The sequence below is a fragment of the Corvus kubaryi genome, unplaced genomic scaffold (genome assembly GCF_017639235.1).
Source record: "Corvus kubaryi isolate FWS band 111438036 unplaced genomic scaffold, C.kubaryi_AGA036_p1.0 split1-65, whole genome shotgun sequence".
NCBI classification, from domain to species: Eukaryota; Metazoa; Chordata; class Aves; order Passeriformes; family Corvidae; genus Corvus; species Corvus kubaryi.
This window is the reverse complement of record NW_024582080.1, coordinates 6,181,279-6,199,954: the sequence shown is the minus strand read 5'-3', so window position 1 is coordinate 6,199,954 and position 18,676 is coordinate 6,181,279.

The window sequence follows — 18,676 nt, the reverse complement described above, 5'->3', positions numbered from 1 at the left end:
AAAAAAAAGAAAAAAGCTGATTCTGTAGGAAGGCAGAGGAAGAGGTTTATATGTTGTGTTGGGGTTGAGAGGAATATAAGAGCCTGTGTCACCAGACTTGTGTTAGGAAAAGATGCAGTGTTAGATCTTTGAAGAATAGCTATCTCAGTATCAATAAGCTTACCAAGATTGTGACACTTCTACAGACTTTCATCCTTAAATTCAATAGCAGAATAATTCGTTTTCTTGTGTAAACAGAAGTTCATAGATTGCAGAAATCTGCTACATGTTGTTTCTAAGGCCAATCTTTCAATCACACAATTTCATCTGTATGCATAAATGCTTTTATTAACTGATTTAAGAAAAGAAGAGATACTGAAATAAACAATATGCTAAAATAGATGTTAAGCACAGTTTTAAACAGCCTTCATCCCAACAGTACCCTTTGCTTTGTGATTTCTGTACTATTTCTCCACAGACAGTATCTTTTTAGTGAGTACCTCTTCGGTAAAAAGAGCTGAAGGGAGCTAGATCTGAGGGCAGGGTAACCTTATATACTGTCTAGACAGATAAAACCCCAGTTTCATTTTTTCTAACTTAAAAGATTTAACTGAGATATCTAGGCAGACTCAACCTAGGTCAATAGAGAAAGCACATCCCAGAGATGAAGAGAGATGTTGTGTACCATAGTTCATGCTTTTCTGAAAGTGAATGAAACACAAACTACTTATCTGTACATTAAGTAGCTAATACACTACTATCTGTGACACAAAGTTTGATTAATATATATTGATCTATTGAAGATGTCTATACAGCCAACACTTTTACAGTTTAGTGGCAGGTAAAAACTCCATCCAAATGGTTCAGAAAATCACAGTGTCGTAGAAGATGCCCTCATGAGGAGGTTTAAGTTGAAAAGTGGCTTTGGCCAAGAAAAAAGGATGCATGTTTAATCAGCCTTCCATCAACCTGACCTCTAGGTATGCAACCAGTGTTTCAGGTGTGGGCATCAGGAGATGCTCTTCTTCAAAACATTCTGGTCTTGCATGCACGTGGGCACAACATCTGAGGAATAGCTATTAGCGTAGGATAAATGTCTGTTCTTTATCAGCATGTACATGCCTGTTTGTTCATGTCTTTACAGTAAATCAGCTTAGCATGGTATTAAAAACTGAAAGGCAAAAAGGTAAGAAGCAAACTGAGACAGAGAATGCCGACTCCACCAGCTTTACTAGCAAACCCGAAGCACCCCACAAAACAAATACACATCAAACTGTGCCTCAGCAACAAAAGGAAATGAAGCTAAACAGCCTGTGCAGTTTTGCCAGTCACTGCTTTCATGGCTGGCAGCAGCACAAGACCTTACAAGACATATGAGAAAGCATCAATCAGGGAGAAAAAGAATCCTAGTCTCAGCACCATGCACTTCACATAACAGAAAACTATTAAGGTGTGCCTGAATGTTCTGCACTTGAAAGTAATATATTTCTAGAAAGATATGTTTTATAGCACTTGATCTTGAGGCATCACTAGCTGTTACATTCAGATAATTTCCTCACCTTACTGGAGGGGCTGCTGACATTACAACAGATTGAGCATGAAGATCTGGCTAATTTTTCAGAAACACACTTTCTCACACAATATAACTGAAAGCAGCAGTTACACAGGGCTAGGAGGGGAACAAAGAGCTGCCAGAGCCCAAGAGCTGAGAGGCTGGACAGGAACCAAGGTCAGCGTAGTGCAAATCCATGCCGTGATCTAGTACCAGATGACTCATGAGGAAAATACCAGAAAACAGCACATTGCAAGTATGGTATTCTTTCCACTCAGAAATGTTTCTTCCTCTGGCAGTGGAAACTGCAAATCTGTGTAGTTAGGAATGCCCTTAGTCACAGAAACAGAGAGGACTTCCAAATCATCTTGCCATTAGATCATGATAATACCAGGAATTCTTTGTCTAAAACCTACAAGTCTTCAAATTATTGTAAATTCTTGGCCACCTATTCTAGTCTTTTGTGTTGTGGCACAAGAAGAATCTTGCTGAAGTACCTGTGGAGAGTTCAAGACACTCTGCTTTTTTTTTTCAAAGAACAAAATATAATATTTCATTCATAACAAAACTAAGATGGAAACAGCATGCGTCAAAAAAGATTTTCAAGGAAAAATTGTATTCTCTCTTGGCAGTAGATGCAGCCAATTTGTAGGTGGCCGGTGGAGAGTCCGCAGTTGTTGGATGTCTTTTTTTTAAATTTAGGTATTCTTAATATCTCTTACTAAGTTTGGAATGATTTTTAGATTTTGTCTTCCACGACTTGTGTGGCACTATGCATCTTGTCAGAGATAGCTGTGATGTTGTTTAGAGGATGCAGTTTATTTTTCTCATGGATTTAATTCAGTTTTGAAGACAGTAATTTTCTTACAAAGATGCTGGGTTTGCTGGAACTTGTTCTACTGACGTTTGTGTTTTGTTTAGGTACAGTTGTTGCAATTTTTAGGACATTGACATGTCCTATGATTATGAAGCAGACCATTTTTTCTATCTTTTGGGCTTTTCAGATGTATGTACATAAACAGACAAACATAGAAATATTCAATATGAATTACATACATTGTATGATGCATATATATAACTTGCGTAATATTTCCAAGAGAAGGGGTACTGGATATTTTATTAGGCTGTATTACAGACACCAGTTAAACAATGTTTTTCAGCACTTTTAAATTTCATTTAGCCTTTATTTAACTTCAGGATTACTGACAAGCCTTACATTAAAAGCTGCATCCTGCCAGCAGCAGAAGCCGTTCAGTACCGCCTGAATTCCTTTGGAATTTAAGACCTGAAGCACCTTGCAAGAATTAGCCATAATCATCATCTACTGGCATCCCACGCCATAAACTCACAAACCAGAAGAGGCCCTGTAGCTCTGCACAAAGTGATGTGAAAGTCTAGAATATTTCTGGTGATGTGTCGAACCAGTGCAGAGCAGAGCGGGACGATCACCTCCCTCAGAGGTCTGGCAATGTCCTGATGCACCCCAGGACACAAATGGTTAAGCATTTGCGTTCACCATCAAAATCAGGCAGGCTATTAAATGATTTTCTTGTCTCACTTTCGTAACTCAGTGGCTCTGGTTTTGAAATAGTAAAAATACATCCCCTGCTGTGTGCTGTGCTACAGTGGTCAGGCAACCCAGAGGTGAACAGCCCTGCCTTGCAGAGCCAGCAGAGGAACAGCCGTCATACTGATGAGTGAAAAAGTTCTAATTCAGCCTGATGTCTGGTCTTTGGTGTGGTTTTTTATTTTCTTGATTCTTGTGTGGAGATCACTGCTTCAGGTTATCTTAATTCTCGGGGATGTAGAAGTGCTTTCATGGTCTATGTTGCCACACTGCAGGGGACACAAGTTTGGCAAGATGAGATTGACTGAATATAATGCAGTGAAAAAAGAGACTGACAGTGCTTGAGGGAAGTGGGGCCTGATCTGCAGGCTCCAGGATGGATATGGTATGGGATGGGAAATGATGGGAGCTTTCAGGTCTTTTCATCAATTATCCTGAAAGGCCTCAGTTGTTATGATGCAAGCCTTTAAATTGTACAGATTGAGAAACGGTCCCGATTTCTGGAGAGACAATATATTTATTTTAAATAAATTGTGAATTAGAACCCAGGAGAAAATTCCTTCTAAGTGTGAAATGCTTGTGGATGATGCCATTTGGAGTCTGAAAGTCAGAAAACACATGCTCCTCTCTGCAGCTTGGTGAGATGGTTGCATTGGGAAGGGGCAAGGTGCTTGCACTGGAGCAAGGGCTTTCCTCCTCCTCTGTTCCACAAGCAGTCAGCTGTATTGGGTGCCTTTGTGCCCTCACAGACAGTGTTGCAACCCAGACCAAAGGGAAGGAGGGACAAGATGAGGAGTATAACATTGCCTGGCTGCAGCACATCGCCTCTTTGCCTGCCTTGTACTGGCAGCCTGGCACTGCTTAAGGCTGTCCTCGAAAGTGCTCTTGTGCTTCTGCTCTCATGTTGGCATCAGGAGAGGAAGACCAGGACAGTGCCCCAAACCATCCCTGTCTCTGTGATTGCTCCTCAGGTTTCATCAGCTCAAACCCCTTGTGATGATACCCTTCAGCACTTCCTGAGACCCAGGACGGCCACGACCCTTGCACTGCAGCCAACACAGCTCTGCTGCTTAGGCTTCTAGTTTTTTATTCTTATGGTAAATTACTGATGTAGGAGATGCTGAATAATTCACTGAATTGGCTTCAGGCTTTGTTAGAAATTACAGATTAGTTAATTCCACATAATTTTGGCTTTCCTCCTTTGTTTCAGAATCTGGCCAAGATGACATAGGAGAGTGGACAGGTGCCTGGGGCTGTGATGGGGTTGGGTCAGAGTGGTTGGTACCTGCAGGAAGGACTGGCCAGGTGCTCCATTGTACCTGTGGGCATGCATCAAACCCACAGTGGAAATGCTCTGGACTAAAAATAGGAACAGCTTTCTGCCAGGCAGACTTTTTCCTTTCTGTCAGGCAGACTTTTTCCTAACCCCTGTGTTTTCATGGTTCCTGTTTACCGTGTGGTCCCACAGACACCATGCCACCGTTGAGGAAAGTGAGTTGCAGCACAGAGGTGGGAAGGGGTAGGGGCTTCCTAAGCCTGTTTCTGGCAATTTTTTTTGGCCAAAGAACAATACATTAGTTAATTTTACCCCAGTCTGGGGAAACAGGCTAGCGTCAAACATTACAGCTTAAAGCAGGTCTCCTACTCCTTTACACCTTCTACAGTCATTGACACCAATGTCAAGAGAGTATTGAATAAAAGTGTAGTGCATGGTTTAACTGATTACATCAAGGAAGGATTTGATTTTAAGGACAAATCAAATGAAAATCATACCCAAAGTTACCTCCTCGCTCTTCCTGGTACCTAGCTCAGAAGAATCAGGGTTTAGGTTTATTTTTTTTTGAGAGAGATTGTCAAAATTTTACATACCTTAAAAAATGGAAGATGGTAAAATCCTTCATCCTGAACTAGAGAGATGCTACTGTCTTCAGCTAAGATGCCTTCATCCTCTTTTCTATGCAAAGCAACAGCAACTTGGAATTACATGTTTATTTTCTCTTACCAAGAACAGATAGCTTACATTTTTACATTTCTAATGGTGAGGAAAGGGCCAAACAAATGAAGGAGAAATCGTCCATCTAGCAAAGCTATTGGTCCAGACATGCTGGAATAGGAAATGGAGCTGGGGAAGACTGGCTACAGCATCAGCCTTGTGTTCAAGACAGAGAATTGTCTTTTGGACTGTGATTTATGGCCCGTAAAGACATGGTTATTCATAGTGCACTTAACTAGTTTCTGTTTAGTTCCAGGTGATAGTATGAGTTAACAAAACAGTCAAAAAACTTCCATGTGCTTTTCCAGCACATTTTTCCCTACCAGGAGTCCTTACAGTTGACGAGGTTGTTTGCAATGGCCGAGGACAAGTTCTCAGGTTAGTGAGGGAGATGACTCTCAAGATTTTCTCTGCCTTGAGCTGCAGATCTGGCTGTGGGGAGGTTGAAGATATGAAGTTGCTGACTAACAACATTTTCAGCTAGAGATGCATCCCCAGCATGGTTTTTTTTTAAGTCCAAACATTTATTTATTCATTCCTTTACTATGTGATAATATATGCAGTTAATGTTGAACTTCAAAGGCACTTTCATGCTTTAAGGGAGAGGTGTCAAATAACACTGTAGAGAGGTGTTTTTCCATCTGTTTGTACTGTGTTTATTTTTATGTAACTTTTTGTGGGGCTTTTTTTTTTTTTTTTTGTAATCCAAGCTATTGCTGAACGGATTTTTTCAGAACTGTGGGATCTGTTGCTACATACCTTGTATCTTTGGAGATTACTTGTCTGAATCCTTCTATAGTCAAAAGCTGAAAAGAAAGCCTCACCAATAGCAAAATAAGTAGCAACCTGAGGTAACCTCTGCAGGGGGAGCAGCTCAGTGTGTAGCACAATCTGAAGAGTCCTGGGAAGAGGGATACAGTGTGATGCTGATAGTGCTGTCTCAAGGGGCATGTACTAAGTTTTTTGTTATATCGGAGCATCCCACAGCAATCTCTGTTCCTCAGAAAAGTTGTTCCTTTCCATGCTGCCATCTAACAAAAGCCCAGGAGGAGAGTGTTACTTAATGCTGATTGTCTGTGATAGGGACCACAGGATCCGAGCCCTGGGGAAGCCTGTAAAGGATCTGTGAGGGAGATGGTTATTTCTTCCGACCTTCTCCTATGCTGGTGCCATGTCTGGGTCTGACATACTCATGAAAATCTCTGGTGTTAGAGTCTTCCATATATTTTACTCTTGTACCATTCTTACTGCTACATAGTTTTCCCTCAGCTGTTCCATGGATTTTCTATCTTGGAAATTAAATCCATTTATTTTAATTTGTCCAGCCCAATGCAGATATGGATGAAAGATTGTTCTTTTTCAGTTTGCAGCACCCTTTTACATACTTGAAAGCTTTATTATATTTCTCTTTAGGCTAAGAAATCCCACTGCATTCAGTTTTTCTTCATATGACATGATTTATAGATCTCTGATCATTCCTAGTGCTCTGTCTGTTCACCTCCTCCTGAACTGCAGTGCCCATGACCTTCTGCATCTTCAAGCTACAGTTCTGTTTTTATAATTGAGCACGATGATGTCTTTTTCACTACAGAAAAGACATTGCTGAGTCAAGTCCAGCTCTTGCTCTGCACTATACCTAAGATCACTCCAGCACGGTGACTGTGGGGTAATTAATGGTTTCACAGTTTCTGTTTGCTGATGATCATTCCTGACTGGGTAAAGCAACTTGCATTTGCTTCTAGAGAGGCACATTTTTTGTCAAAAAGATCTGACCTTTGTCCTCTGCTGTGATGTTACTGAGGAAGAGTGTCCTGTTTAACCTTTCTGCTTTGGGTGTATGGGAGACACTTCCCTTTCCCACTGGGAGAGGAGCTGACTACTTTGGTCCTGCCCAGCTGTGAGAATTTTGGATAGTGCTAAGGTCCTTTGGGAATCTGCAGTATGCCACAGGGTAACTTCACAAACTGCAAGCTATGCTGTCAACCACTGCTAGTCACCACAGTATTTACTAACCAAACAGTCTTGCAATAGACCTTAGCCACTTACTTTACAGTCAAAAGATGGAAGTGTGCATCCTCCAGACAGCAGGAGAAAATGAGTATCATCCTAAGGCAGGCACATAAATCACATCCACTGAATTATACTCTAAAAGTGCCTGTCCCTCAGAACTGACTTCAAACAGAGCACGGGGTGACTGTCTCAGACATAGTCGTGGTGCAGATGAATCCTAGGCCATCTTTCTGGTGGTCATTTTACTTAGTGGAGTGAAAAAAGCTTGTGAAGAACCTCATTTTCCAGTGACCTGTGAAGAAGACTCTGTTTCTGGTTGTGTAATCAAAATTAATGCAATAAACTATCAGCTGCGGGAAACTGCTGCTTTCATTCAAATCTGTGATTGTAGACTTGATATCAATGTATCTGTTAGTTCTCTTTCCTCTTAAAAAAGGTGATCTATTCAGTGGAACAACCACCAAAGTATTTCTGTGGACTCCAGAGGCTAGTATTCAAGCAAAGGAAAGACACATGTTCAGACAAGGAGAGGAAACTGCTTAATGAACAACATTATATTTGCTTCTTTGATGTTTATTTGGTAAAACCAAGTTGGTTAGTGTAGCTCACTGCTCTTGTTGATATATTCAGTGCATTTCCCTGGTTTGCATTCTGTACTTAGGAATGGAAATTACTCAGTAACACTCTACTTCATGAACATTCTGATTTCAATGTAATTGCTCATGAACTGTGCTAATGTATATAGAATAATCTAATAATGCAATAGTAACATAAGGATAGAATGTATTTTATATATATGTGTGTGTATCTCCCTCAGAGCCTTTCCTATATTGAAATTTTCCTACCATCTGTAGTATTGTTGTGCTGGAGTAATCCTGCTGGGAAATTCTCAGCCACTGTCTCACTGACAGTATACATTTCTCCTTGCTAATGCACTTGCTATTCACTGACCATAACAGCAGTAAGCCTTCCACACAGCACAATTCACTAGAGACTCTTTTTTTCCTTTTGTGACGAATTCTTCAGGAACCTAGAAGCTGCAAGGAGAGATGCCATGAAACTTGGTTTTCTTTTTGTCAGAGGGTTGTACCTGCCCTATTGACAGTGATGCCTTAGGTTTTAACTTTTATATTTTTCAAATCCTGTACTGCCTAATGTGTAACTCTGAAGTTTCTTGTGGCCTATTAACTACTGTTGTCTCATGCTGGTTAGACATAACAAACCCTCTCTAGGTTTGCTCTCCAAGGACACCTAGATTGTCTCAGGCCCCAAAATGTGTAAACTAAAAGCCTTTGAAAAGGAGGGACAAACTTGGGGTAATTACATAATTAATTGAAGTTATAATTAGAGAATTAACCCTGATATGCAAATGGACCAAACTTATAAAAGGGTGAAGAACTCATGACCCAGGGTCCATCTTGGCTGTAGCCTTTTGACTGCCCAGGGTGTACCTTTGAAGGCCCTTCAAATAAATACCTAGTTTTATTCTCTTATTTTTGTCTAGCCTCTGTTTTTAGGTGGCCACCTTAAGGCATCAACAGCAGTCAGTAGCAACAGATTTCAAGCTCTGTCTATGTTGTTTCCTCATGCTACTGGGAGGTGTGAGACCCTGTGAAACAGCAAAAATGAAAATATTTATTTGTAATAGTCCATAAAGCTATATAAAAATAAAATATTTTTTCTGGGGGATAATTGACTAATTTGAGGACAGAAAAACTCTCCAAAATAGGGCTCCTGAGCACTTCTAATGTTATTATGTTTTTGTGTTTTGCCTTTTAGAGAACTTAAAGACTATGTGACACAAGGTACTCTATAACTATTAGGTGTTGCCATTGATTTCTACAGGGATGATGCATCAGTTAGCAAAGCTTCATCTATCATAACTGTAAGATATTTCAAATTGTAGCATGTGAAGTGTAAAGGCTTGAATCTATTTGTTATCCAGATCTTGCACAGTGGCTGAAAAATCCTCTTCGACCTTGAAAATCCCTGAGTTTGGGGTTTCCAACCCAAGCTGTCAGTAACAAGGTTGGGGGATATGCAGGTGGGATAGTAGTCCATGCAAAACTTGCACTGTTCAGTGCCTGATGATAAGATCATTTCATCAAGAAAAAGAAATCACTGATATCTGATATCTTTCTTGTCACATAAAGCAACGAGGGAGAACATCAGCCCACACAGGGGATTAACTTTCCGTGCTCCACCAAGGGCTGGTTGCTCAAACAAGGTCAAAGGCAGATGATATCACAGCCTGAGAAGCTGACCCCATCACTACCTGACCTGCATCTGTATGGTAGATAAATGTGTGTTTGGGAATGCAGTGTTTTGAATTCTCCACTGAAGCATGCCTACTGTTCACATTTGATCCTGGGCAACTGGCTCTAGGTGGCTCTGCTTGAGCAAGGTGGGTGGATTGGATGACCTCCAGAGGTTCCTTCCAACCTCAGCTCTTCTGTGCTTACACCTGAAAACCACACAAGCTCCTTACCAATTTTTCCCTGATTTGAGAGGATTTTGATTCGATGCCTAGCAAGTGTTTCTTCTAGCATTAGCCTGGGATTATACCACATTGTGTTTGCATGCTGACAATGTGCACACTGGGCAAGTGTCATGTTGCTTATGGCACCATGGCTTTTACTAAATGTGTGACAAATGCAGTACAATACAAAATACAGCAAACCACAGAGTGATTATCAGCTAAAATGTTTTCAATGATGTTATCTTTGTTTTTTATCTGTGCTTGTTCATTTGCAAAATGCAATCATTTGCAATTGGCCTGCCTATTGTTAGCTCAGGTGGGTTCTGTTGAATGTTGAAGTCAAATAATTTGAGAGTCTTATTCAATATGATGCCTGGTTTATTAGTTTCATTTTAACGTTTTGGAAATCTTCATAGAGAGCTTTGTCTTAGTGGCTATTATGGGGGAAGGTCAGTTTCCAAGCCAGCTACAGTGCTGCAAGCTACATTTTCTGAGAAAATTATAGAAAAACAATTTAGGAATATATATAACTTGTAAATCTGTGCTTTTTCTAGTCTACGATGTGAAGGGTCTTTAAAAGATTGAACTCATCACATATCATCTGGTATAAACAGGTCATGCCACATGCCACGAATTTTAGATTGTGTGTCGTTTTCATTTATTTTTCTGTATTTTGAGTGCATCCCTGGAGTTTAAGCACGAAGAAAAAGCTAGCTGAAAAACCTAGTGAATTTATCACCCAGCAGGTATTTGGTGACAGCTCTTGCCACAGGGATTATAACTCTTCTCTTGTCACTTTCTCCTTGAGCACAAGCTACACAGCCTGGGAATTTAAAACACCAGCTAATGAGGGATTAGAGGCATGTAATTTTTAGAACCCTTGTACTGTCAGGAGAAAAAATAATAGTAGGTTTCCTCTGTCATTCACACCAACCTGATCTAAATTAGCTGGACAGACTGCAGTGAAGGACACTTCAGTTTAAAAACTCTTATTTTCATGTCAACTACGTGGCATTTCCTGCTCAGCCTCTTTGCCTCCCATGAGGAATGACATGGCACATTCAGCTCTAGGGGTGGCTGAGGGGATACTTGATTGCTTTTTGGACAGCATTCTAAGGTGCAGCACAAAGTGTGGTCCGTATATAACAACATTGTGCTTGTTAAATGTGGGCTTTAGGCTCTTCTGTGCAGAGCTCCTTGGTGGCAAGAACTGCAGATTTTTGTGTTTGTGGTTCCAGCTTATCCTAAAGAGGTCTTAGAGATGTACCTTGCCAAACAGCAAAGGAGATGGCAAAAAGGGACAGCTCTGGCAAGAGCTGATCAGAGTGAGTACAGCTGGTTTTACCCATGCTGCTGTGAAGTCAACTGTTCACATTTCCAGGATGGGGGAGGGAGGTCTCGTAACTGTGCTTCTGCTTTTAAATACAGGGTCTAAGGCCCCTGTTATTTTTTGTGTGTTTTTTGTGTTATTTTTTGTGTTATGTTTTGTGCCTGTCTTTAGAGGACTGATGTTAAAAGTTATGGAGAGGTTTAGACATAGTGAAAGTTAAAATGCATAAAATCACGAAGATGATATTTTAAAAGAGCTCATCTTCCACACTGGTAAAGAAGAGGGTTTTTAACAAAGGAGTAAAAAAAACGGTCTGGTAGCAGTGGGCTACTTTGACCTTGAATTCATATATCATCATTAATGGCATGATTCAAGCAAATAGGATAAATAACTCCATGCCCTTTGGGCACAGATTGCTCTACACAGCAGGTACTTTCCAGCAATGCAGATATTCTGTCCAATCTCCTCAGACACAGAGAGACTTTGGGCCAAGCTCAAACCCTCTTATAAACACAGTTGAGACTCCTTCTTTGGTATTCAGCTATTTTAGCTGACATTTGTACTAATTTATCTTTCTTAAAGTCTGTTCAGCTGGACTGCTGCCTACATCTGGAGTGTGGAAAGTTGTTACACAGGAGAGCTCTGAACAGACAGATAAGCAATCCCAGCCACCAAAAGCAGAGCCCCTTTGACAACTACAGCATTTTCAGGCGCTGATTACTGGCAGTGACAATCACTTCTAATGTACTCCCTGCCTGTAGGTATTGACGTGTTTGTTCTGAGTCTCAGTCTTTGTTTAGGGCTTATTACTGTGATCACTTTTTCTGTTGTAGGTTTGCACATCAGCAGTTTAATTACAAAGACAATTCTCTCTTAAATGTCAGCTTGCTATATTTTTGCTGTCCCTGTAGCCATTAACGCCTTTGTACTGATTCATGAGCACGGTTTTACACAGTAGACCTTGATACCAACCTTGACGTCAATATTATTTGTCCTTCTCATTTAAAACAGGAAAAAAAATAAAAAGAGCTCCTGTTTTTCCTGAGATACAAAAATGTTTGTGTCACATTTATGTATGCACATTTACAGTTGTGTATGAGGAAGATACACATTCATGAAAATGGGGGACATTTATTTTGACGAATGGCAGTATGTTGCTTAGTGATCCATCAGGTCATATCACATTGTCACTAAGCAACTAAATGTGATCTGACAACATTATGAATTCTTTTTCATGTGTTTACTGGTTTCTTAGAAGTGTAAGTATTTTTTTGCTCTGACCACTAATAATTAACTGTAAAAATCTATTTAATGCTTTTATTTTCACTGGTTTTATGGTTATTATTTAGTCTCTTCAGCTTGTCATAATTTTTCTCATCTCAGATATCCCAGAAGGCAATGAGCTCAGTTGCTCCAAATGTGAATTACAGCTAAGTGAAAATAAAAATACTGTGTTTTTTACCATGTTAGGTTTTGTGCCCTTCTAGGTCTCATCACTTGTACTAGGAAGTTACAGTCATTCACTGTGCCAATTCACTTATCAAATTACAAAGGTATTTTTAGCTTGGGTCATGGTTTATTAGATAGAAATAACTATGGTTTCATATGGTATAGACTGAAAAGGAACTAGTGAACCGGAAGATGCAAGTAGCTAAACAGAATCACGGAAACACAGAATGAGCTGAGTTGGGAGTGACCCACAAGAATCATCAAGTCCAACTCCTGGCCCTGCACAGGACCATCCCCAAGAGTCACACCACGTGCCTGAGAGCATTGTTCAAATGCTTCTTTGAGCTCTGTTAGGCTGGTGCTGTGATCGCTTCCCTGGGGCACTGTTCCAGTGCCCAGCCACCCTCTGGGTGAAGAACCTTTTTCTAATATCCAACCTAAACCTCCCCTGACACAACTTCAGGCCATTCCCTTGGGTCCTGTCACCACAGGGAAGAGATCAGTGCCTGCCCCTCCTCTCCCCCTCATGAGGAAGTTGTAACTGCAATGAGGTCTCCTCTCAGTCTCCTCCAGGACAAACAGACAAGTGACCTCAGCCACTCATACGGCTTCCCCTCAAGTTCCTTCACCATCATTGTGGCCCTCCTTTGGACGCTCTCCAATAGTTTAATGTCTTTATAATATCTTGGTGCCCAAAACTGCCCCCAGCACTTGAGGTGAGGCTGCCCCAGTGCAGAGCAGAGCAGGAAAATCCCCTCCCTTGCCCGGCTGGCGATGCTGTGCCTGATGTCCCCCAGGACATGCCTAACCCTCCTGGCTGCCAGGGCACTGCTGACTCATGTTCAGCTTGCCATCAACCAGCACCCCCAGGTCCCTTTCCACAGCACTGCTCTCCAGCATCTCATTCCCCAGTCTATCCATACTTCCAGGGTTACTGAGGTACTGAATCCATCACTTCCCCTTTTTCAAGCTTCATATAATTGGTGATTGCCCAGTTCTCTGATTTGTCAAGGTCTCTTTGCAGGGCCTTTCTGTCTTCGAAGGAGTCAACAGCTCCTCCCAGTTTTGTATCGTCTACGAACTTGCTTAGTATCTCTTCGAGTCCTGTGTCGAAGTAATTTATGAAGATCTAGAAGAGTACTGGGCCTCAGATGGAGCCCTGCAGAACCCCGTTAGTGACAGGTTCCCAGTCTGCTGTCACCCCATTCACTGTCACCCTTTGTGCCTGACCCATGAGCCAGTTGCTCACTCATCCCATGATGTGTTTATCCAGATGAATGCTGGGCATTTTGTCCAGAAGGTTACTATGAGAGAAAGAGTATTGAAAGCTTTACTGAAATCCAAAAAGATTACATAAACTGGCTTCCCTTGACTAATTGGATGGGTTATCTTGTCATAAAAGGAAATCAGGTTTGCATAAAAGGAAAGCAGGACTTTCCTCCCATGAAGCCGTGCTGGCTGTGACCGATGACTGCTTTGTCTTTCAGGTGTTTTTCAATACCTCCCAGAATAATCTTCTCCATAACTTTGCCAGGCACTGAAGTGAGACTGACAGGCCTGTAGTTTCTGGGGTACTACTTCTTGCCCTTCTTGAAAATCAGGACATTTGCCAGCTTTCAGTCAGCTGCAACCTATCTGGGATCCCAAGACCACTCAAAAATCATCGACAGAGGTTTTGCAATGACATCAGCCAGCTCTTTGAGGGCTCTTGGATGAATCCCATCAGGCCGCATAGATTTGTAGGGATCCAGCTGGAGCAGCAGATCCTGCATATTTTCGGGGTCCACTGGGACTTGAACATTGTTGCAGTCATGGTCCTCCAGTTCAGAGCACTGAGATCCCCTTGGTCTGTCAGCTGTGATGAAGATGGACATAAAGAAAGTGTTAAACACCTCTGACCTTGTCCCTGTCCCTGTTTGTGAGGTGACCACCCTCATCCTGTAGTGGGATGATGTTATTTTTACACTGCCTACTGCCATTAATACATATGAAAAAATTATTGTCCCCCATGTTTCTGGCCAGCTTCCACTCCTGTTGAGCTTTGGCTGTAAGAATTTTCTCCCTACAGTGGCAAGCAGTATCTCCGTATTCTTCCCATGAAACCTGACCTTGCTTCCACAGGGCACACACCTTCCTTTTTTGCCTTATTTCCAAGGGAAGAATTCTCTTCAGCCAAGCCAGCCTGCTGCCTTGCCTGCTTGACTTCTGACATCTGGGAATTGCCGCTCCTCTGTCCTTAGGAGATGATGTTTTGAAAGTGACCAGCACTGAGGGACCTCAGCACCTGCAAAAATATTTTCCATGGGGATTTTACTTACTAATTCCCTGAGCAGCCTGAATTCCACTCTCTTCAGTTCCAGAGTTTAGGTTTTGCTGGCACTTTTCCTCCTGTCAACAGGGATTTTAAACTCTATCACTTTGTGGTCACTGTGGCCAAAGTGGCCACCCATCTCCACTCATGAGATCTACTCTGTTGACAAGCAGATAAAGGAGGGCATCTTTCTCAGTTGGGTCCCTTAGGACCTGTTCCACAAAGTTGTCATCCAGGTATTTTAGGAATCTTCTGGCCTGTGCTGTACCAGCTGTGTGGTGCTCCCAGTTAATTTCTGCCAAGTTGAAGTCCCCTGTTAGGACAAGGGCAGTTGACTTGGAAGTGTCCCTTGGTTCCTCAAAGAATAATTCACTGGCATCATTGTCCTGGCTAGAAGATCTACAGAAGATTCCCATGGTGACATCCGCATTATATGTTACTCCTGTGATCCACTTAGTCCTTCTTCCAAGCCACCCCTTCTCAAAATTTGGAAGACATTTTTCTCATGTGAGCATTTGCCCTCTTCATACAAGAAACAGGCCATGTACTTTTTGGAGTGCATGGCTGACTCAGGTGCCACCCAGCCTTTCAGGTGTCCTCCTGCAGAAATGTCTTGTGACTCACAGGAGTGACCATTATGATCCAATTATTAAAATTATTAGAGAGATACCTCTGTCTGAATTAAGGTGCAAATGACACCATATGCCCAAGTGAATAGAACAGATTTTATTTAGCAGTAAATGAGGGGGAGAGAAAGAGAGAGAGGAAAGGGTGGCATGGGAGAGAAAGAATGACAAAGAAACATATCAAGTAGGAAAAAGGTATCACCACTCTCTAGATTCCAATGACGTCCTGTTGCTCCTCTTCTGGCCTCAGTGGTTGCAGACTGTATCCATCGAATGGTGGAAGGAAAGAGTCCGTGAAACTCCCGTACTGGTCCATTAACACCAATCTCTTACAGCACCTGGGGGGATACTGCAGGTGGTCAAATGTTAGCAGTTCAGCCTCTTACACTTGTGGATACATTCCTCTCCTTTGACCTGGAATATTTGGACAATAGTACCACCTTGTCTCAAGATTCTTTTGCCATCCAAATTAGGAAGCATATTCAGGAAGGGGTGGGCTTCAGTAGATGAGCAGCAGTTTCTTTGCAGTTTGCTACAGTGGATAAAAGATTTTTGGTGATCTTAACAACTATTAAGCCATTAACCATTCCAGTCTCTGACAGTGACTTCACTGTAGAGCTATCAATTGGCTTGAAGCCTTTTGAAAATGTGGATTATTTGGTAGGAAAGCTAATATAGCTCTAACTTGCTCAGAAATCTCCAGCTATCTTCCTCTGCCTTCCTCTGTGCCATCCTGAGCATCAGGAAAACAGAAGTGCTGGTTTTCTGTGGTGGACAGAGACCAGCACGGGGACACTCACCTCCCTTTCCTAGCTTGTGGATTTCACAGAGCCCCCCTTGGCTTCATGTCCTATGTTTCAGGAAAAAGTTGAGAACCAAAAGTGAATGTTTCATGTTTGGGACCCTCTTGGGTCACTTGGCCAGAAGATACTTGCTCATCTTAACTGAGGCTAAGAATAAGGTAAATATTAATTCCAGGTGGCATGGTGATGAACTATGCACAGAATAGGGATGTTGCTAAGAATAGAATTGCTGCCATCCAGTAAAAAAAAAAAAAAAAAAAAAAAAGGTTTTGAAGGGCAGGAGTAACCATTAACTAAGCTGGCATGTGTTACGATCTGGTTTAAACCCAGAAAAGCAAAGCAAGCTAAGTCTCTATGCATAAACTGGAAGGAACTTAGAAGGTTCAAAATATTCCCACAAACGAGGTTAAAACCAAATGAGGTTAGATGTCGATGCCAAAAAATTTATGTATTTTATTTAATAGTAGAGAGGCAAAGAGAAAGAAAGAGAAAATAAAGAAGGAAAGAAGGAAAGAAGGAAAGAAGGAAAGAAGGAAAGAAGGAAAGAAGGAAAGAAGGGTACGCGGGGAGGGTGGGGATACAGGGAGAGGTGACAGGTTAGCTGGAAGCATATCGCCCGTCTGAGGGTCCCAAGGACGTCTCGTTGCTCCCCTCCATCTGGTCTTCTGGTGGTGAGGGTCCCCCATTGCTGCCATGGCCACGCTGCCACACGCCACGCCATGCCACCATACCACATACCAAAGAGTGCAGAATCCCGTGGATTAATATACGCTGTGGGCCAGTGGGAATGCCCACGTGTCTCCCCTTGCAGGGGTCAGCTTGACACACTGTCCCTTGCAACACTGAGGGTCTGTTGCATCATCTCTGGTGCTCTGGTGCAGGGTCTGGGGACCCCTTTGAGAGCGGTCCCTGTGATGGGCCATGTCACCCCTTCTGCTGTGGATAAGCTTCCCCCCACTCCGGTGAGGACCCCTCAGCTGGGCTCCTCTGCACAGTGGAGGGTGGGGGGAGGAGAGGCTTTGGGTATCTGGGAAATGCCTCTGGTCAGAGGTGCAGTGACTGTCCATCCTCCATCAGTGAAGATACCAACTCAGGTGTAAGGCCTCAGTCAGGGCCGCATTCAGGGTGTGGTAGTCTTCTCTGCAGCTTTTGTAATACAGTTTTAGAAGTCCTTCAAGGAAATGTTTAAGTCATAAACTATAATATTTCAGTCTCTGACAGCACCCTCCCAGACTTGGCTTGCACAATTTCAGTCTTGGTTCTGGTCAGGCTTTCTGAGAATTATTGGAATATAAATGTCACCTAAATGAGTAACAAATCAGGCAGCCCCTGCCTGCTGAGAAGTAGAATCCCCTGTCCTAAAAGAATTCACTTGAAACTAGGGCAATTACACATTTCTTTCAAATGGGCAAGCATTGGCATTGCCCTCAAATGGTGTCGTCTGTGTGGGAGATAGGCAATCTATTTGAATTAGTGCTGCCAATATGATTTCAATGCTGTGGTCTACACTGCTTATCTTGCATGCTCATGTTTGCTACTGCGTGAAGCTGATCCAGGTAAAGTGAGCCTGCTATACCTTTGTCACATCCCCCTCACCTCCCGTATCTGCTGCAAGCTGTGAAGGTGAGGGATGGTGGCAGCTGCGCTGAGCATAACTTGGGTGGAAGTGGAGAGCGCAGCAGAATCAGGCAAGGAGTACCATCAGCCCCGATGGATGGCAAACCTGCCCTGCAGCCTCACTGACCCTGGGCTGAAAAGGTTAATAATTGCAAGAGGGCTGATGTCATCTTGCAGGGAACAGTGTTGTGAATTCGTCAAACGGCACAGTGGGGCAGTACTTTCCACGTGGTCCTAGGGCAGTCACTGCTTCCTGCTCCTCCCTCTACCCCGGAACAACATTTTTTGTTGTTCATTAGGATTTGACTTGTTCAGTGCAGCATGGGCAAAGAGCTTCTTGTGGGGAGGCACCCCTTTTTATGCATCCCCTCCCTGAAAAAACACTATCAATACACAATTACTTGTTGTGTCTCCTGTCTTGCAAATTCATGTTAACTGCACCGTACCCCTCTGAAAATAAAAACCAAAATAAATGCATTGGGTACAGAAGCCATGCTATACAAAGTGGTGTAAATCTGAGAGTACCTGTCTCTTCCCATGGATCAGAGTGGAAATCTAGTGCAACAGTGCTCACCTTATCTTACATTCTCCTTCTTGCTTTATCCACCTTCTCTGCTTGTCAGATGAGGAAAAGAGAAATCCTGACTGATTTTAAGACCCATGTTTTAACACTCATGTTTAGACTCCTTAGACAGGCTCGTTGGGCTCTGTTTGCCGAAGTCCTTCTCAATTTAGCCTACTGATTTCAAGAGTCTTCAAGGAAGTATAAACTCCTGTAATTTATGTAGTTTAAACTGATGCAATTTTTTTATGTGGTAGGAAGCTCTAAGTTATGCCATCATGCATTCATTTCTACATCCATCTCCAGAGTTCAGAATATACATCTCAGGGAGAGAGGGCAGAGAATCCAAACTTTGCTCTTTTTTACTTACAATAGCTCAGAAAGGGTTGAATTGGACT